The sequence below is a fragment of the Hemibagrus wyckioides genome, linkage group LG09 (genome assembly GCF_019097595.1).
Source record: "Hemibagrus wyckioides isolate EC202008001 linkage group LG09, SWU_Hwy_1.0, whole genome shotgun sequence".
In the NCBI taxonomy this organism is placed as follows: Eukaryota; Metazoa; Chordata; class Actinopteri; order Siluriformes; family Bagridae; genus Hemibagrus; species Hemibagrus wyckioides.
In genome coordinates, this window is record NC_080718.1 from 3,775,876 (window position 1) to 3,795,717 (window position 19,842).

Consider the following 19,842-nt stretch of genomic DNA (forward strand, 5'->3'; position numbering starts at 1 on the left):
AAAATGTAAAGGAAAGACTTTTCTAGAAGAGTGGAGGTTATTTTAAGAGCAGACTGGAACGAGATTGCTGGATGCGATCGTTGAAGTGCCCCCATACCACTGGTCATATAGAGTAGCTTTTATGATAAGACACAGCACTTCTTGGTTTCCATGGATATGTTTGCGTTCTTGTATACAATACAGTATATGCACCACTTATGGGATGTGGTGGCTCAGTGGTCAAAGGCTCTGGGCTACCAATCAGAAGCTGCCACTGTTGGGGTCTTCAGCAAGTCTCTTAACCTTATCTGCTCCAGGGCCACTATATCATGGCTGACCTCGGATGGTATTTGCAAAAAAAAAAAAAAAAAATCCTGAAAATTCTTCTTCTTCTTCTTATGAGTTCTTCTTCATTCACTGGGGTTCTACATAGAGCCCTAGGGTTCTTGTATAGGGTCCAATGAACCAAAAGTTTAGAGTTCTATAAAGCCTTTAGAGTACTTCAGGCTACATTTTGCTTTATCCATTTTTTGTTACGATCTGTTTCATTGCTCCGTTGCATTGTAAAATAATTTTTCAGCATATTCAGCATTCATCATACTGCAGTCAGTAATTTTTTGCATGATTATTATTGCTGTTATTAGAACCAGAAATGAAGGTCGCACTTCAGTTCAGTTGTACCTAAAAGAGTTTTAAAAGCAAGTGGAATATATGAGCTATACTACTTCCTTTCTTCCTGTCAACACAGCAATCTGACCATAAAAAAATAACTTCTTTACCTTCTAGAAACCAGTAGAGACCATGTCACAGTAGAGACCATGTCACGTTGCATTTGTTATTATTATTATTATTATTATTATTTTAAGTGACATTTATTATTTTTTATTATGTTTTTTAAAATATAATTTAATTTTAGATAAATGTAAGTAAATAATTTTTATTTATTTATTTTTTATTTTTTATTTATTTATATAAATTGTGTTCCATTTAATTCTTTTCTATTATCCTAATTTTTTCATTTATTTCACTTGATTGTTCACCAGCAGACATAAATATAAAAACATAATATTTTCATTTTTGACATAACAGTAAACAACTATATCGAACCTATTACACACCTTTTCAACAGCTACAAAGAGCCCTGTAGCATTTGTTTTTGGTGGATTGAACCCTTAAAAACGGCTGTACATAGAACTTTTTTCCTCTTAACAGTGTCCACAGTCCAAGCAGATGAAGTGAACTCGTGGTGCAATCAGGCCAAAGAACAAATAAGGGATCAGACAGAAGGTCAAACACTGAACAGATGATTACACAACCCAAACATTTGGCAAGACTTTGCAATGAAAGAAAGGTTCAGGTGTGTTTATATACTGTAGAGTCTGGAAATGAAACCCAAAATGATGGACAAAGGTCGTGACACAAGTCTGGGGATTGTGTCCTTCACTGGCTGGGGGGGGGTGTCCTGGCCTGCTGTTACTCTGACGTTTAATATCAGGAAAAGTCAGGGGTGTGTGTCAGGGCTAAGCCTTCCAAATATCAGGGTGGCATTCCAAATACAAAAATCAGACGACACACTTATAAAAAAAATAGTTGTTCTATATAGAACCCTGGAGTTCTGGCCAATAGAACCCCTGAAAAAATGGTTCTGTGTTTAGCAGTGAAGCTTTTATATTAAGACGAAATGTGTGAGGTGTATGTGTATGGTGAAATAAGTGCCATTACTTTTTATAATTTTATCTTTCACATGTTTCTGTTTTTGTACAATAAATGTGTATTGTGTTTAAATTTCAAATTCGAAATGCATTTGTCACATAGACAATACGACATGTAGGGAAATGCTTTTTATGACTGTCCTTGATTAAAAAAAAATTAATTAAGTCAATTAACATTAATGTAAAAGAATGAAATTAAGATACAAATAAAGCACAAATGGCATATAATAAAAATAAAATATAACATATGGGAAACTATGTTGGAAAAAATTGCAATTTGCTGTAAGGACTTGACTACAAACATGGCCTCTATGGACTCACATTCCCAGTAACCATCCTTCTAACTGTATCTATTTGTGTTTAATGACCTGTGTTTGGTTTAGCACTGTTTAAGATCGCCTTTATTTCAGTTGTTAAGTTGTGAAGTAGATGTTCAGTCGTTTCATATTCATTTCAAAGTCTTTATTAGTATTGATTTTACTCCTAATTAAAAAGTGCAGCATTACAGGTACTTTTAATTTTTTTTTATCATTTATTATTTAGTAAATTAACAATTATTATTATTATTATTATTATTATTATTATTATTATTATTATTATTTTAAAATTTAACTTTTAAACTCAGATTTTTCAAAGTTTTAAAGAATTTTTTATTTACATTTATTTAAATCATTGCTATTAATTAATTACTTAATTAATTAAGTGATCAATTAAATAATTATAAAAGCACTGTTTAAGATTCTGTAAGATTCTTTAAGATACTTCCTGACGGGAAGTATCACTGCCTGGTTTGGGAACAGCACCAAACAGGACAGGCAAGCTCTCCAGAGGGTGGTGCGATCAGCCGAGCGTACCATCCTCACCGAGCTTCCTGACCTGGACACCATATACAGCAAACACAGAGAGAATGAGGAGGAGCTCCTTCCCACAGGCCAATCGGGCCCTCAGCCAGAATACCTAGGATCTGGACTCTCTGGTCTTACCCCCACACAACATAACATAATATTCTACCTCAGCTGATTGTTGCACATGCAAAATTGCACTACTTTGTACTCTGCACTACTCTGTACACACAATAACACACTCACGGTACATCTTCTCTCTACATCTTTGTGTGCACACTGCACTGTCACTTTACTCCCTGTTAAACCGGACACTATATTTTGCCTTATATACACATCTACAATATATTTATATATTTATCTTACATATGCACACTGTACATACTATATTCTTTTGCAACACCATTTCAATGTTGACCATTTTATCTACATACACTATATTGCCAAAAGTATTCGCTCACCTGCCTTGACTCGCATATGAACTTAAGTGACATCCCATTCCTAATCCATAGGGTTCAATATGACGTCGGTCCACCCTTTGCAGCTATAACAGCTTCAACTCTTCTGGGAAGGCTGTCCACAAGGTTTAGGAGTGTGTTTATGGGAATTTTTGACCATTCTTCCAGAAGTGCATTTGTGAGGTCACACACTGATGTTGGACAAGAAGGCCTGGCTCTCAGTCTCCGCTCTAATTCATCCCAATGGTGTTCTATCGGGTTGAGGTCAGGACTCTGTGCAGTCCAGTCAAGTTCCTCCACACCAGACTCTGTCATCCATGTCTTTATGGACCTTGCTTTGGTCACTGGTGCACAGTCATGTTGGAAGAGGAAGGGGCCAGCTCCAAACTGTTCCCACAAAGTTGGGAGCATGGAATTGTCCAAAATGTCTTGGTATGCTGAAGCATTCAGAGCTCCTTTCACTGGAACTAAGGGGCCAAGCCCAGCTCCTGAAAAACAACCCCACACCATAATCCCCCCTCCACCAAACTTTACACTTGGCACAATGCAGTCAGACAAGTACCGTTCTCCTGGCAACCGCCAAACCCAGACTCGTCCATCAGATTGCCAGATGGAGAAGCGCGATTCGTCACTCCAGAGAACGCGTCTCCACTGCTCTAGAGTCCAGTGGCGGCGTGCTTTACACCACTGCATCCGACGCGTTGCATTGCACTTGGTGATGTATGACTTGGATGCAGCTGCTCGGCCATGGAAACCCATTCCATGAAGCTCTCTGCGCACTGTTCTTGAGCTAATCTGAAGGCCACATGAAGTTTGGAGGTCTGTAGCGATTGACTCTGCAGAAAGTTGGCGACCTCTTCGCACTATGCGCCTCAGCATCCGCTGACCCCGCTCCGTCAGTTTACGTGGCCTACCACTTCGTGGCTGAGTTGCTGTCGTTCCCAAACACTTCCACGTTCTTATAATACAGCTGACAGTTGACTGTGGAATATTTAGGAGCGAGGAAATTTCACGACTGGATTTGTTGCACAGGTGGCATCCTATCACAGTTCCACGCTGGAATTCACTGAGCTCCTGAGAGCGACCCATTCTTTCACAAATGTTTGTAAAAACAGTCTGCATGCCTAGGTGCTTGATTTTATACACCTGTGGCCATGGAAGTGATTGGAACACCTGATTCTGATTATTTGGATGGGTGAGTGAATACTTTTGGCAATATAGTGTATATTCATATACTGTATCTTCTGTACATTATAGAGTCTACACATATATTTATATATATTGTTTCATTTTTCACATATACTATACATATACTATATTGTACTATATATACAGTGTATATATATATATATATATATATATATATATATATATATATATATATATATACATTTATATATTTTTTTGTTTTTTTATATTTTTATATTTTTATATTTGTTATATATACATACATAGACATATATTTGCATATGCATATCTGACACCTGATTTTCAAGTTCACACATTTTCTTTTTTACTCTTTCCTCTTTTATGTAAGACAGTCGTAAAAAGCATTTCACTACATGTCGTACTGTGTATGATTTAGTATGTGACAAATAAAATTTGAATTTGAATTGGAATTTGAATAAAAATTTCCTTGGTTTTTTGCCTTGGTTTCAGTTGTTAAGTTGCGAAGTAGACGTTCAGTCATTTCAAATATTTATTAGCAATTATTTTACTCCTGCTAAAGAATGTCGAGCATTACGGATATTTTAATAAAATTCACATTTATTATTATTATTGTTATTATTATTATTTTAGTAAGTGAAACATTTTTTTTAAAATTTAATTTAAAAAAAATAATTAAATTTTTATTTGAAATTAAGTAAATAATTGTTATTTATTTATTTATTTAATTATTGATTTATTGATTTATTGTTTGGTTTTGTACTGTTAAAGGTCCCCTTTGTTTCAGTTGTTGAGTTGCGAAGTAGACATTCAGTCATTTTAAATTTGTTTTTAAAGACTTTATTAGCAACGATTTTACTTCTATTAAACAATTATGGATATTTTTTATTCACATTTATTATTATTATTATTATTTAAATGTAACTTTGAATTAACTAATTGATACATTTTTTAAATTACATTTTGTATTTACATTTATTTAAATATTTATTTATTTAAATATTTATTTATTTATTTAGCACAGTTTAAGATCCCCTTTGTTTCAGTTGTGAAGTAGACATTTACTCATTTCAAACTTGTTTTAAAGTCCTTATGCTCCTGAGTGCGCTAGACTAATTATATTCCTTTTTCTTGACCATGAGTGAACCTAACCTTTGGAACCTGATTATATCCAGATTGACCTGTTTTTTGAGCTGTACCTATTTTTGTGGCACTCAATAATAAGCCTGCATTCATATCTCTGTGTTCATGACAGTGTTTTAGGTAGGGAGACTCCATCATCAAATGACACAGGTAAAAAAATATCAAAATATTATACAAAAATATTAAAATATATTTAATATATAAAACATTATATTAAAATAGTAAAATATATTTAAAATATATTTAATATAGCTAATAAATATTTAAAAATATTTCCACATAACATATCCACGTAACAAAATCAAACTGAAAGAGTGTAAATAATAGTGTTTATCATATCTAAATAATGTCAGGCGTGCGATCGATGAAATTAGATTCAGCACCGGTGTCTGAACAGCTCCACTAGCGTTGGCACTGAAGCGAAATAACTGAAGCGTAACTGTGAGAGAAAAACGTCACGAGGGACACACGTGCTACATCAAAGACACATCTCTCAGCTTCAGCTTTTTGACATCATCCCTTCACACCATGTTTTTCCTTTGCACATTTCCCCCCTGAATCCTGCTCTCTATTCCTTTCACACTGTCTTTCTCTCATTTCGTTATTCTCTCATGTGCGTACGGACACATGTGAATACACGGCCATGCGTTTGCTGCGTTCCACCAAAATTCATGACAGTTGGGGGGATGATGGAGGGGTGGGGGGTAGAATGATAAGGTTGGGGAAGTGAGACAGAAGGCATGCATTATAAAGAGAGAGAGAGAGAGAGAGAGAGAGAGAGGGAGAGGGAGATAGCTGCCCCTCTGGGCTTAAATGAGCCAGGGAATGAAGGACGAGAGGCTCTGTGTTCGCCTTTAAGGCTCAGGTTTATTTTATCTCCACAAGCTGCCCTGATGGCCTGCTTGCCACTTCATCAGAATTCTTCCACACATGCTGGTGGAGGAAACAGGGAAGCCTTTCCATCCTTCCATACTTTCTGCTTTCGTTTAGATTTAAAAGAAAATTAATCCTTTTACGAAGGAATCTTTATTATTGCCACACATTCATTACAGCACAGTGGAATTCTTAAGTTGGCATTTCTTAGCTGAGGAAGATGGGGTCAGAGTGCAGGGGCAGCTATGATACAGCACCCCTGGAGCAGGGCCTTTCTCAATTGCCCAACAGTGGAGCTTGGTGGTGCTGGTGCTTGAACCCCAATCCTCTGATCAACAGCCAAGAGGCTTAACCACTGCCCTCCACCTCAGCAACCACTGCCCCCACCCTAACCACCATTGCCCCCCACCCCAGTCACCACTGCCCTCCACCCCAGTCACCACTGCCCTTCACTCCAACCACCACTGCCCCTCACCCCAGCCACCACTGCCCACCACCCCAGCCACCACTGCTCTCCACCTCAGCAATCACTGCCCTCCACCCCAGCCACCACTGCCCTCCACCTCAGCCACCACTGCCCTCCACTCTAACCACCACTGCCCTCCACCCCTGCCACCACCACCCCCTACATCTGCCACCACTGCCCTCCACCCCTAGCACCACTGCCACCTACACCAGCCACTACTGCCCTCCACTCCAACCACCACTGACCTCCACCCCTGCCACCACTGCACTCTACTCCAACCACCACTGCCCTCCACCCCTGCCACCACTGCCCCTTACACCAGCCACCACTGCCCTCCACCCCAGCCACCACTGCCCACTTAATTAATCATTTGAAATTAGTTGCACCAATAACAGCTCTGTTAGCAGTCTGCAATAAATAAAAATCTCATGAAATCCAACCTGAAAGACAAGTCGAAGTGCTCATGTGCTCAAAATGTTAACTTTTCTCTCAGCATACAGTTCAGGATGGACGTTACACCATGACTCAGTGCTGAAGAAATGTCTCAGCTGGCTGCTGGTGTGTAATGAGATCTCTGCTGCTTAGAGCTTAGAGCTTAATGTAGACATTGAGCTTCATCATGTTGGAAAATTAAATAATACCATCTCCTGATTCATGCTCATGCTCTACAATACATCATTAATTTCCCTAAATGTTCGAGATAAAATATAGGTTTTTATAGAAAAAAAAGTTTCTCAGCATCAAATAAAATATTTCCTACAACCCAGGCTTATGAGCAAGACATCGAAAATAGATCTGTACAGTGAGGGTTTTTTTTACCACATTGTATTTTTTTGTGTGAAAAATATATCGCATTACTACAGCAGGCTTTCCTCCTCAATTTTGTGGAAGAAAATGAAATTTCTTAGAAGACAAGCACAGATATGAATGGAATAATTCTGTATGTCTAACTGTCAAGACGGATGCAATATATGGGGGTAATTTCTGTAAAAAGAGAAAGAAAAAAGGAAAAAAAAACAGCTATTTGGTGTTCTTCTCATATATCCGAGGATGACCAGGCTGCACCGAAGTACAGGGATGAAAACGGAAGAGGCTCCAATGTCAAATCTGAAAGCAGTGAACTCGAGCAATATCTCCGCGCTCTCGGTCACCTTACTCAAAGGCCAGAGTAATAAAAGTCATGCAGGCAATTTTCTCTCTTCCATGTGATGCTGGTTTTATTCCTAGAAAGAAATGTAATTCGATTCTGAAGGCTGGAAGGCGTGTGTGTTTAGAATGACTGCATCAATCCGAAGCTGCGCATTTGGGTAGAATTCAGATCCTCCTTCATCCTTCGTCATCATTACTGTATCACTGATTTTTAATAAATTCCTAAACAACCACAAAGCACTCATCTTTAATAATTCACTGTTTTGTTCCTATTAAACTTATTTCCTATTATTATTTAATAACTTATTGTAAAATAATATAAATTATATAAACTAATAAATAATAATAATAATTATTATTATTATAATAAATAATAATAAAATAATAAAATAATAAAAATAATTTTGTAATAAATCTAAAAATAATAATATTATAATAAATCTGAACATTATATATATATATACACTATATTGCCAAAAGTATTCGCTCACCCATCCAAATAATCAGAATCAGGTGTTCCAATCACTTCCATGGCCACAGGTGTATAAAATCAAGCACCTAGGCATGCAGACTGTTTTTACAAACATTTGTGAAAGAATGGGTCGCTCTCAGGAGCTCAGTGAATTCCAGCGTGGAACTGTGATAGGATGCCACCTGTGCAACAAATCCAGTCGTGAAATTTCCTCACTCCTAAATATTCCACAGTCAACTGTCAGCTGTATTATAAGAACGTGGAAGTGTTTGGGAACGACAGCAACTCAGCCACGAAGTGGTAGGCCACGTAAACTGACGGAGCGGGGTCAGCGGATGCTGAGGCGCATAGTGCGAAGAGGTCGCCAACTTTCTGCAGAGTCAATCGCTACAGACCTCCAAACTTCATGTGGCCTTCAGATTAGCTCAAGAACAGTGTGCAGAGAGCTTCATGGAATGGGTTTCCATGGCCGAGCAGCTGCATCCAAGCCATACATCACCAAGTGCAATGCAAAGCGTCGGATGCAGTGGTGTAAAGCACGCCGCCACTGGACTCTAGAGCAGTGGAGACGCGTTCTCTGGAGTGACGAATTGCGCTTCTCCATCTGGCAATCTGATGGACGAGTCTGGGTTTGGCGGTTGCCAGGAGAACGGTACTTGTCTGACTGCATTGTGCCAAGTGTAAAGTTTGGTGGAGGGGGGATTATGGTGTTTGGTTGTTTTTCAGGGGTTGGGCATGGCCCCTTAGTTCCAGTGAAAGGAACTCTGAATGCTTCAGCATACCAAGACATTTTGGACAATTCCATGCTCCCAACTTTGTGGGAACAGTTTGGAGCTGGCCCCTTCCTCTTCCAACATGACTGTGCACCAGTGACCAAAGCAAGGTCCATAAAGACATGGATGACAGAGTCTGGTGTGGATGCACTTGACTGGCCTGCACAGAGTCCTGACCTCAACCCGATAGAACACCTTTGGGATGAATTAGAGCGGAGACTGAGAGCCAGGCCTTCTCGTCCAACATCAGTGTGTGACCTCACAAATGCGCTTCTGGAAGAATGGTCAAAAATTCCCATAAACACACTCCTAAACCTTGTGGACAGCCTTCCCAGAAGAGTTGAAGCTGTTATAGCTGCAAAGGGTGGACCGACGTCATATTGAACCCTATGGATTAGGAATGGGATGTCACTTAAGTTCATATGCGAGTCAAGGCAGGTGAGCGAATACTTTTGGCAGTATAGTGTATATATATATATATATGTATAATATTATAATAAACCTGAACATTACATATATATATATATATATATATATATATAAATATATATATATATATATATATATATATATATTATGTATATATGTAATATATACATAATATATTAATAATATATTATTATTATATATATATTAAATAAAATTAAATAAATATAAATTAATATTAAATATATATAATAAATCTGACAATATAATAATAAATCTGACTCATAAAATCTCCCACTTATAAATAAAATTAGATACATTTACCCATACTGCAAAATTATTTATATATAATTGCTAAGATGCATCAAAACTACCAAAGAAATATTACATGCTATCTCTGTGTATTTTGTTTAATATAATCATGATTATATTATATATTTCTGATCACACACAAAAATCAAATATTTCATCAGGGTTATGGTCAGTCTCACACTTTCCACGAACTCCAATTCCAAAAAGACTAATCTGTGGCTAATCTGCTGCCAATCACTTAAGTAAGTTAGTGTCTCTCTGTCTCTCTAAAGTTTTGTGAAGTTTGTCCAGTACATCATCTCTTCACCCAGCCTTGTTTTTTGTGATTTTTGCCTCTTTCTTGTCTCATGTCCTTGGCTAATTTCCTCCATCCTAGGGTCACTAGCGTCTTGACCCTCTCTTGTGTTCGACTTTTGATTCCACCTCGTGCTCCGAATCTGTCCGTTCTGATCTCATTAAACATCAGTACGCTTCACTTGCATCAATTCCTGACAGTTACAGATTACATCAATTGAATTTTATTTGTAGAAATTATTTTTGGAAAAATTTAGATCCCCTATGAAATAAAACCTTGACATTCATTACAGTCGATACAGTAAACAAAGGACCATGAAACCTGCTCACAGTATAATACAACATTAGATCAATCTTTTCAGCAAGTTTATTATTACCAGCTTTTTCAGATATTTTACAAGTAGGTTATAAAATCAGCTCATCACGGTGTGTTAAAACAGTGTAAATAATAGATTTGGAAACGTCAGAGTATACAATAGAGGATTAAAAAGAATCATGAAAAGCGGAAACATTTCAGTTCCTGGTATCATAATCCCTGTGTTGCATTTCACACTTAACTTATAATACTGACATGTCTGTTCTAACTGAAGCCAGAGAGATGAAAAACAACAAAGAGATGCTTTTGTTTTCTCAAAAGATGCAGGAACAAAATAATCGGGCACGGTGAGGATAACGATGTGTCTCGTTCAGAGAAACTAAGCTTCCTGTGTCGGTCCTGAAGTTTATTGGTATAGCCGGCTTAACGATCCTCTAATGATTCAGTCTGTAATTAATTTTCAGAATGTGTATAGGTTTATCCTAGTCGGGGTAGCATAGGATCCAGAACCGATCCCAAAGTAGGAAAAAATGTAGGGATATGCAATGGATTGAGACGCTATACTATACATACACTATATACAATACACTATACTGTACCCAGAGACTCTGAGACAGGATGGGCAGGAAATAAAAGCACCAGACTGGCATGTAGATCACACTGAAGAATGTCTATTAAATGACACAGCTAACAAACTTCAACACTATAAAGAGGTACCTCAGTGTTTCGGACTTGAAAGGTTTCGACTCGTTTCTCAGTCGATCGGCGGTAAAATAATTCTTCCTAAACGTGGATCCGTTTATCACCTAGCTCAAAGCTGTCTCTCTGACCTTTTGGCACCGTACAACCCGGAAAACTGCCTCGGCTCCGGAAACGCTGTGCTACTCGGCATGAATTATTTTGTGGAATTTTTCAAGGAACCACTGCGAATATGGTGGCAGCCAGATGACACCTCATTCCAAGGTGTTTATATATTTATTTATTTAATTTCCCATCTATTTATTTATTTTAATTAATTTCCTATTTATTTATTTATTTATTTATTTATTTGTTTGTTTGTTTGTTTATTTATTTATGTATTTATCCAATTTTATTCTTGTTAGCCACAAGCTTGCCAGCTAACTTAGTGATCATGCGTTTACTTTATTTGCTTCCTCAGCAAATCTGTCTTGATGGATTTAAAGTGACAGCACAAATCAGGCAGCTTCTCTTTCAATGTTGATTTTCTTCTATCCGTTTAAAGCTGTGCTGTATTAAATGGGACGGTGTGTTGTATAAACTGTAAAAGCCGTTGTATTCATTAGGATGGTGAGACACCGCTACAGTCAGTGTTTCAGCGATCGTGGCTTTTCTGAAGAGTGTCGAGCTTGTATCGGTTGTCACATGATGTGTACTTGTGAGTTCAGCAGATTTAAAATTCCAAATATTCTGGTAAGCAGCAAAACTTCTCTGCAAATTCTTGCGTTTCTGGTCTCAGCATTCGTGTGTGCATGAATGGAAATCTATGAAGTGAAAAGCGGAGTGTGACCTTGAATAATAAACAAACAAATAGTCATAAGTAGCCACATGGCTGCTTGGGAAATTTGTTTTAGGACAAAACACTGTGATCCTGTGGTTATTAGCACTAAGGGTTCTAATGTGGTCTGCACATCTCAGTTAGGTGGACGAGTGGATGGACGTCACTTAAAAAAACAGCCTTTATTTGTCACATATACATTACAGCACAGTGAAATTCTTTCTTCGCAAATCCCATCCTTGGAGGTTGGGGTCAGAGCACAGGGTCAGCCATGATACGGCGCCCCTGGAGCAGAGAGGGTTAAGGGCCTTGCTCAAGGGCCCAACAGTGGCAACTTGGCGGTGCTGGGGCTTGAACCCCTGATCTTCCGGTCAACGACTAGGATGTCACATGTTTTCAGAAACTGCCTTCATTTTTGTTGTTGTTCAATTTTCTTTTATTATTTAACCAAGCTGTTGATATCTCAGGGCACTAGGACCTGGGGGAATTGTTTATATTTTGGGAAATAAAAAATGTTTTCGAGTGTTTCTGAGGGAATAGTTGTAGTGTTCTTATTTTATAATAATAATAATAATAATAATAATAATAATAATAATAATAAATACAAATCAATAAAAAATGATAAAAATAATAAACTTTGAATCTCAATCCAGATTCAGATCCAGATATTTGAAATATTCGACCCTGCATTTGTACACTATGTGAAATATTCATAATTATCATGTGAAAGTTTTATAGACTTGTTTTTATGTAAGATTTACACATTAATTTAATGGCCATTGACCTGAGTGCAAATTTTTTTACTGGTGTTTTTTTCCCCTTTTTTAATTACCGCTAAGGAGTTCAGTATTCAGGTGAGTAGTTTGCATTTACCGATTTGAGATGTGTGTATTGAGGGCGGCTTTGTGAGCTCCTCATCATACCAACCTCACATCTAAAAACGGCAGGAAGTCGAGCCTTTAGCACCCGGTGGAATTCTTCACCAAGGTCGATCGGAGCCACCGACAGCGAGGACGCATTCAAGGCCCGGCTTTAATTTATCTTTTTCGGGTTGGCCTTTGAAATTTCGATTTGGAGGTCTAGTTCGAATAAAAGGTGTTCTATAACTCACTGATTGAGTTATTGATGTGCTTCCCCCGCCCCCCGAAGAACTCTCATACAAGATCATTTATCACACATACTTAGGATTTTTCATCTGAAAAATACAAAATGGTCCTAATTAGAAAAAAAGGCTGAATGACTCAATTTACATGAAGATTTAGGGTAATAAGGTTAAGAATGTGTAAGGTTACTGCGGAATAATCGCTCAAGCTAGGTTTTACCAACGAGCGTCCAATCTCGACTTTGTTAAGACTTAGTCACTGACTCAACCAAAAAGCTTACCATAAATCTACAGAAAGATTTCTTTTTTCCGCACACACATACATACATACAATTACTAGGGAAAAGGCTGCCCCTGAAAAGTGTTTTTCTCCCTTCATGAAAAATGCGCATACAAGATCATTCATCATGGTTTCAGCTGACAGGAAGTGAACAGTCAGAAAATCAGCAGGCTCCCTCCCTTTTAGCTCACTCCCAGTTCATGAAGATTTGGATTTATCATGCAGCAGGAGCTCATCTGTTATTTAAGCACAATATGGCAAAAAAAAAAAATACAAGAAAAAACGGATTCTGAGCACGGAAGATTGTAACAAGCTCATGATAAAATAAAATACAGAGACCAAAACGCATGAAATTTCACGTATTATGGATTTCCAGCTCCTTTTTTCTTTTCACCATGAGCTGTCTGTTACTTAACGGCAGTAATTTGAGCTATAAAGCAGGAAATAAGCTTCAATTATCACAGTAATGTTGAGCTAAATGTACTTACTGTACTAGCAAATGATTGTCCTGCATCATACTGGACCGTCATGGTTTATGGTGTGTGTATTATTTTAACACCTCAGTGTCGCAGTGTTGATCTTTTCCCATTGACGACTGGGAGAAATGAGCGATCATCTATAATTTTAAGCCCTGTATAGTACCAAGGAAGCAGGGCCTCATAAAAAAAGGCAACAAATCTTGATGGAAAGGTCAAAGTGCTCATACTGACCCTTGAGAGTACAGTACTGGTGGTTTGATGGTTTTACTGGGATTTTAAGTACACTTGGGGTCATGGTAGGTGTTGCATAGACTGGCTGATTGATACGGTCACTAATCACCACTGTAGACAAGTTCGGCTGGTGGAGGAAAAGCAACAAGGCATCAATAAACAAGCCCAAACAGCTAGTTTCATCCAATTTAGACTCATTTCCCGACGAAGGTCGGCTTTGTTGACGGACATGAGCTTCCACATTCGTTGATGTTCACCTCTGGAAAGATTGAATATGTTTTTATTACAGATACATGCTTAAATATTGTAGTGTGATATACAGATGTATTGTTTTTATCATCAGTGTAGCAAAAAGAAGCATCGAATCTCATTTAACTGGTCTGTTAATGAGACTTAAGAAATAAAAAAATCCTGAATCAGCTTTTGCTTTAATTATAGAACAGACGAGGAGTCAACTCATTTCGTTAATTACTAGCTAAATAGGAAAAATGTATAGGTTACGTGGCCAATAATTAGTTTATTTGATTTACACAAATGAGTCTGATCTGATATTTCAAATAACAATAGAGGGACATTTTTACACGGAGAAGAAAAGACGTGATCTTCTGCACTTTCATATCACCAAGTAATCCAACAATCTGATCGCACGCGTTTAGAGAGAGGACATGCACACTGAGATGCTGGCTCATTCCACGCGATTAGTCATGGAGGACGCTGCGTCGAACTAATTTGATAGAATATAAATTGTAAAGGCGAAGCCACTCGGTCCGTTCCTCGCTGCTCAGTGACAGCTTTGTCAAGGCTGCTAATTACACTGTCTGTGCTCGTGAATGTGAAGACGCTATTTATATGCCTCTTCTCATTACTCAGTGGAGTGAGCACTTTTAAAATGGAGTGGCGGAGTTCTCGTAAGACCAACACACACACACACACACACAGAACAAAAGCGTGTGTTTGTCTACATGTCCTAGGGAGCATTGTTTCAGATTATTGGGTTTTCTTTCTTGCAAAATGTCTCGAAAACACTTCCGTTTAAACACATTCGTATCTTTCATTTATGGTTAGAACAATTTTTTCCCGTGAAAAATACAATATTTATAGTGTTTATTATAATATTTATTCGAGTAAATTATTACAATAATTTATAATAAACTGTGAATTGTGTTAGAGCTACATGATACTATTCATTACTATTAAAAGATTTATTATCTCGATAATTGAAGGTAAATAAAAATTCATGTTTAAATATCTCTCATATCAGGATTTGATCATATGTACATTTATATGTAGAGGTGCCAATATTTATGGTTCTGGCTATGGGGATGCAGGAGACACCTGGAAACAACGTTTTCAGGAACAAACGTTCAAAACCAAATGTGAATACAATCTCATGGAAATGGGTATCCACCGAAAAGGGAAAGGACGTGGAAGAAAAAAAATTGTCTTGGCTGACAGCACTTGTCTTTTTAAAAAGTTAGCCCATGTTGTATGATTTATCTTTTAACATTTTAAAAAAACACCATATTCTGCTGAAGCTAGCAGCATCGCGTTGCGTACGCTTGACGTCATTTGTCTATGAACAAGAAGAACCTTCTAAAATGTATACACTAGGTTGTACACTACAGTACATAGCACGTAGCGTATAGGACATCATTTGGGATGCGACTAAAGAGATGAAAATGACAGAAAAAACATCTAAGATGCTTCTGGAAACTTCCATCTCAATGCATGCAAGCTTCTATGCTGCGATCTCTCAGTTCCAGATTCAGCGATTTTGGCCTTCATTTTTGTAAACAAATTAACTTTTCATAAATAATAAACGTCCTTACAGAAAATTTTCCCCCAAAAGATGTATGTGTACCAAATGATTTAAGTAAATTTGAATACATTTGTAATTGCAAAACTAGTTAGCGACTGAAAAGTCGTGCAGTGGGAAATTGGCATAAGTTGCGCATTCATCCAAGTAGAAACCCAAGCGAAGCTAACCGAAGCTAGTTTACGAATTTTTTTTCAGTCAGTGAAACCTGTGTAAAAGAGTCGACCCACGATACCAACACTGCCTTCAGCATGCGATCAAAAGCTAGGTGATTTTCTGGGCGTTTTTTTTTGTTGACAGATTGGTTGGTGTGGGTGGTCTGTTCTATTTTTATCCCAAGCTTGGTGGCACAACTTCCTGTGAGGAGCCTTGAATGGAATGCTTGGCTCGGGTCAGTTCTTTGTAAGCAGCCACACAGTTTGCATACGCTTCGTATTGGGAATATTGGCCATATTTTCTGAGGCAGCCGGAACAGATTATCTGCATTTACATTATTTCTTATGGGAAAATTCATTTCGCAATACAAATTTTCACCTTAAGAACTCGCCTCCAGAACTGATTAAAATCTTCTAACAAAGTTCCACTGTATTATAGTGCTAGAAATATCTCCAAAGAAATATATGTCCTCATATATCATCTAACTAGGGTTCAGTCAAGTGTGATATTTAAAGACACAGTGTTTACACTGGCTAATCCCCTGTCTCTGTAATCTCTTTAAGAGCTACTATATAATTAGTTTTGCTCAACATTTTATTGATTCTGTTAATTAAACGATCCATATGGTATGATACCTCAGCAGATGGGTTTGGAACATTTGCACCGAAGTAGAGATCTATATATCAACCAGTGAGTAGCAAGCACTCTATCTCAGAGTTTCTCTTGGTTTTAGTGTTATATGGAACTAAGACCATACTGTTGGGTTCCTTTGTTACCTGATGGTGTTCACCTGTTTAGTGTTAGTCCTTGATTAGTTTATACCAAGTTCATCATGTCTTTAGTTATCTATATATAAAATACAAGGTATACTGGCTTTCAATCAATATACCTCTCTAAGTTGTAATATCTGGGGTATTTATTTATTTATTTATTTAGGTTTTCACAGATCAAATTCTAGACCTTAATTCTGAGGACTTGGCTTAAAAAGAGAGCATCTCCGGCTGTTCTTTAACACACAGTTTTTATCTCTGACGTCTTTGCTTTTGCCGTACACGTAAAAAATGAAAGTTAAAAGGACGCTGAAAAAATGATCTTTTAAACTGAAAAGCTTATAAACGAGTTATAACAAATGCCTGTTAATAAACACACCTTTTAACCATGATATTTCGAAAGCAGGTTTTTTTTATTATACAATTAATTCAAAATTATTTATTTTTAATTCAAGTTCAAAATTTATTATTAATTCAAAATTATTCATTTATTTTCATAAATAGTTGTGCTCATTTAACCCGATACAATATAGACTTTATTTAACGTGACTATTTTTACTCATTGACATTTCTATTCATACTGTGAATCAAATTGAATGAACGAATGAATCATTGAACAAATGACTCTTTTGTCAGAAAAAATATTATGCTTGTTTTTTTTTTCTTCTTGTCTTTCTTCCTCTGTGTTTAAAAGAGCACTTGAGGTGAATCAAATAAACCTATGGAAACAAGAAAAGTGAAAACACACACACCAAAGTTTCAGGAACCATATACAACATTCAGCTAAGTATTAATACAAACAATACTTCATTGTGCTAAAGAAGTTCTATACAGATGCTTCCTGCTTTCGAGACACATGATTTAACACACGTCTAATCTTCTCTAATCCGGTCTACATACAGTATCTATCTTGGGATAATTAATACAATATGACCTGCACTCTCCAATTCATTCCAGATGTAAGAGGTCAATATTATAAAACACAGTGGAAGTAATAATGGCTGGTTACAATGTCATATCCTGTCCTGTACTATACTTGAAATGAATAGGACATTATTCACAGGATCCCTCTAGAAAGTGTAACTGGAAGTGAATATATGAAAGCACAGGCTCCCAGTTGAATAAAAATTAATTTTTCATTACTGTATATCTTAGAGGGCTAGCTCTGGGACATAATTAAAGCACACTTTAATTAGCGGACTTGTGGCTTCTTTTCCCTCGTGAACCCAATCGTATTTAAAAAAAAAAATCCCATAAAACCAGCCGATAATCTATTCTCCACTGCATGCAGGATTTCAGAGGCATTGATTGTGGAAGAAAAAACAAGAAAAAAACAAACAAAAAAAAACAAAACAAAGGGGACGTCATTAGATGAATATAACAGTAATAATGTTAATAACAGGTCAGTCATGTTGTTGTCCTTTGATTGCTGTATAAAGCCTAAAGGGATGATTAAAACCTGTTGGATGGATGAATTCGATATGGACAGGACAATACCGAGACAGCAGGACATAACTGATATACTGGCTCTACATCATTTCACTTATCATGCAGCTAATTGTTAAAGAAATCGTTCATTGGAGCCAGAAGATCAATTAGAATTTTGGTTTCTTTCAGGCTGTACAAGCTTCCTGTGAGCAAAATAATCAGTCAAATCTCAAAAAAATGTTTTTTTTTTTTTTTTTTTTTTACAAAGGTTAGTGTTTAGGAGATGACAATCTATTTATTTTATTTTATTTTTTTTTTTTAATAGCTGCTGTAATGTAAGTGATAACAGGAACAAACTTGTTTCCAAATAAATAAATTTTATTTGTTGTTATTTAATAAATTGTTGGCAAATGGTTGGTTAATTGCTTCAGTATTAAAGAAAAAAAAAAAACTCACTGAGACAGATTATAAATGGAAAATAATCACCATTATGGCCGTAAGAGCCCTCCCATCTTGATAAGGGAGAAGGTTACAGTGGAATCTCAGCATAGGAATTTAATTAGTTTATTAGAAAAATTAGAGTTTTCTCTTAAGGTGAAAATTTGTATTGCTAAATGAATTTCCCCCATAAGAAATAATGTAAATTCCAGCCACCTCAAAAATATGACCAATATGAAGCGTATGTAAACTGTATGGCTGCTTACAAAGAACTGACCCAAGCCAAGCATTCCATGTCAAGGCTCCTCACAGGAAGTCGTGCCACCAAGCTAAAAATAGAACAGACCGCCCACGCCACCAATCTGTCAACAAAAAAACGCCCGAAAAATCACCTAGCTTTTGAACGCATGCTGAACGCAACGTTGGTATCATGGGCTGAAGCTTTCGAAACAGCTTTCCCCGACTGAAATAAAATTCGTGAACTTGCTTCGGTTGGCTTCGTTTGGCTTTCCACTGATGCTAACAAGTTTCCAGATGTTTGTGCAACTTAGCCGGCGTTCCATTCGGTTCGTTCGTATGTTGAAAATGCTTTGTATGCTGATGCAAATTTCTTGCAAAATTTCAATTCTTAAGGCAAAAACTCATAAGGGAGGGCATTTGTATACCGAGGTTCCACTCTATATAACCCTATTATTCATTAAAGCACGTACTGTCATGTTTTGATGTATCGAATCGACCTTCAGGTGCCTTTACCGACCAAACAGAAGTAGTTATTAATTATAAACCTTTTATGCAACAAAAAAGGAAAGATATACTGTAATGAAGTAAATCTAATCACAAATAAATACACACATTATTATTTTTTCAATAAAGCGTCACCTCTCAGTACATGACGTGGTTCTAAATCGCTTTCACGTCTTTTACTTTTGTTCAGTTTGCCTTGTCTTGTCTCTGCTTTTCTCCCATCATTGGTTCACTACCCTACTGTGTTCACCTGTTCTATGTCTCATCTGGATTATTTTGCTTAATTTCTATCCTGCTAAAGCCTTATTGCAGACTTTAACAAATATATTCGACTTGCCCTAAACACAACACAAAACTCTTTTGTGATTTTGTTCCAGTTTTTATGCTCAGAGGCTACACTGGACAAAAATCTCACAATATAAGGACTGCTCCAGAACATCTAATCACTTATTGTTAATTATATATATATATATATATGCATTATTTTTTTAAGGTATATT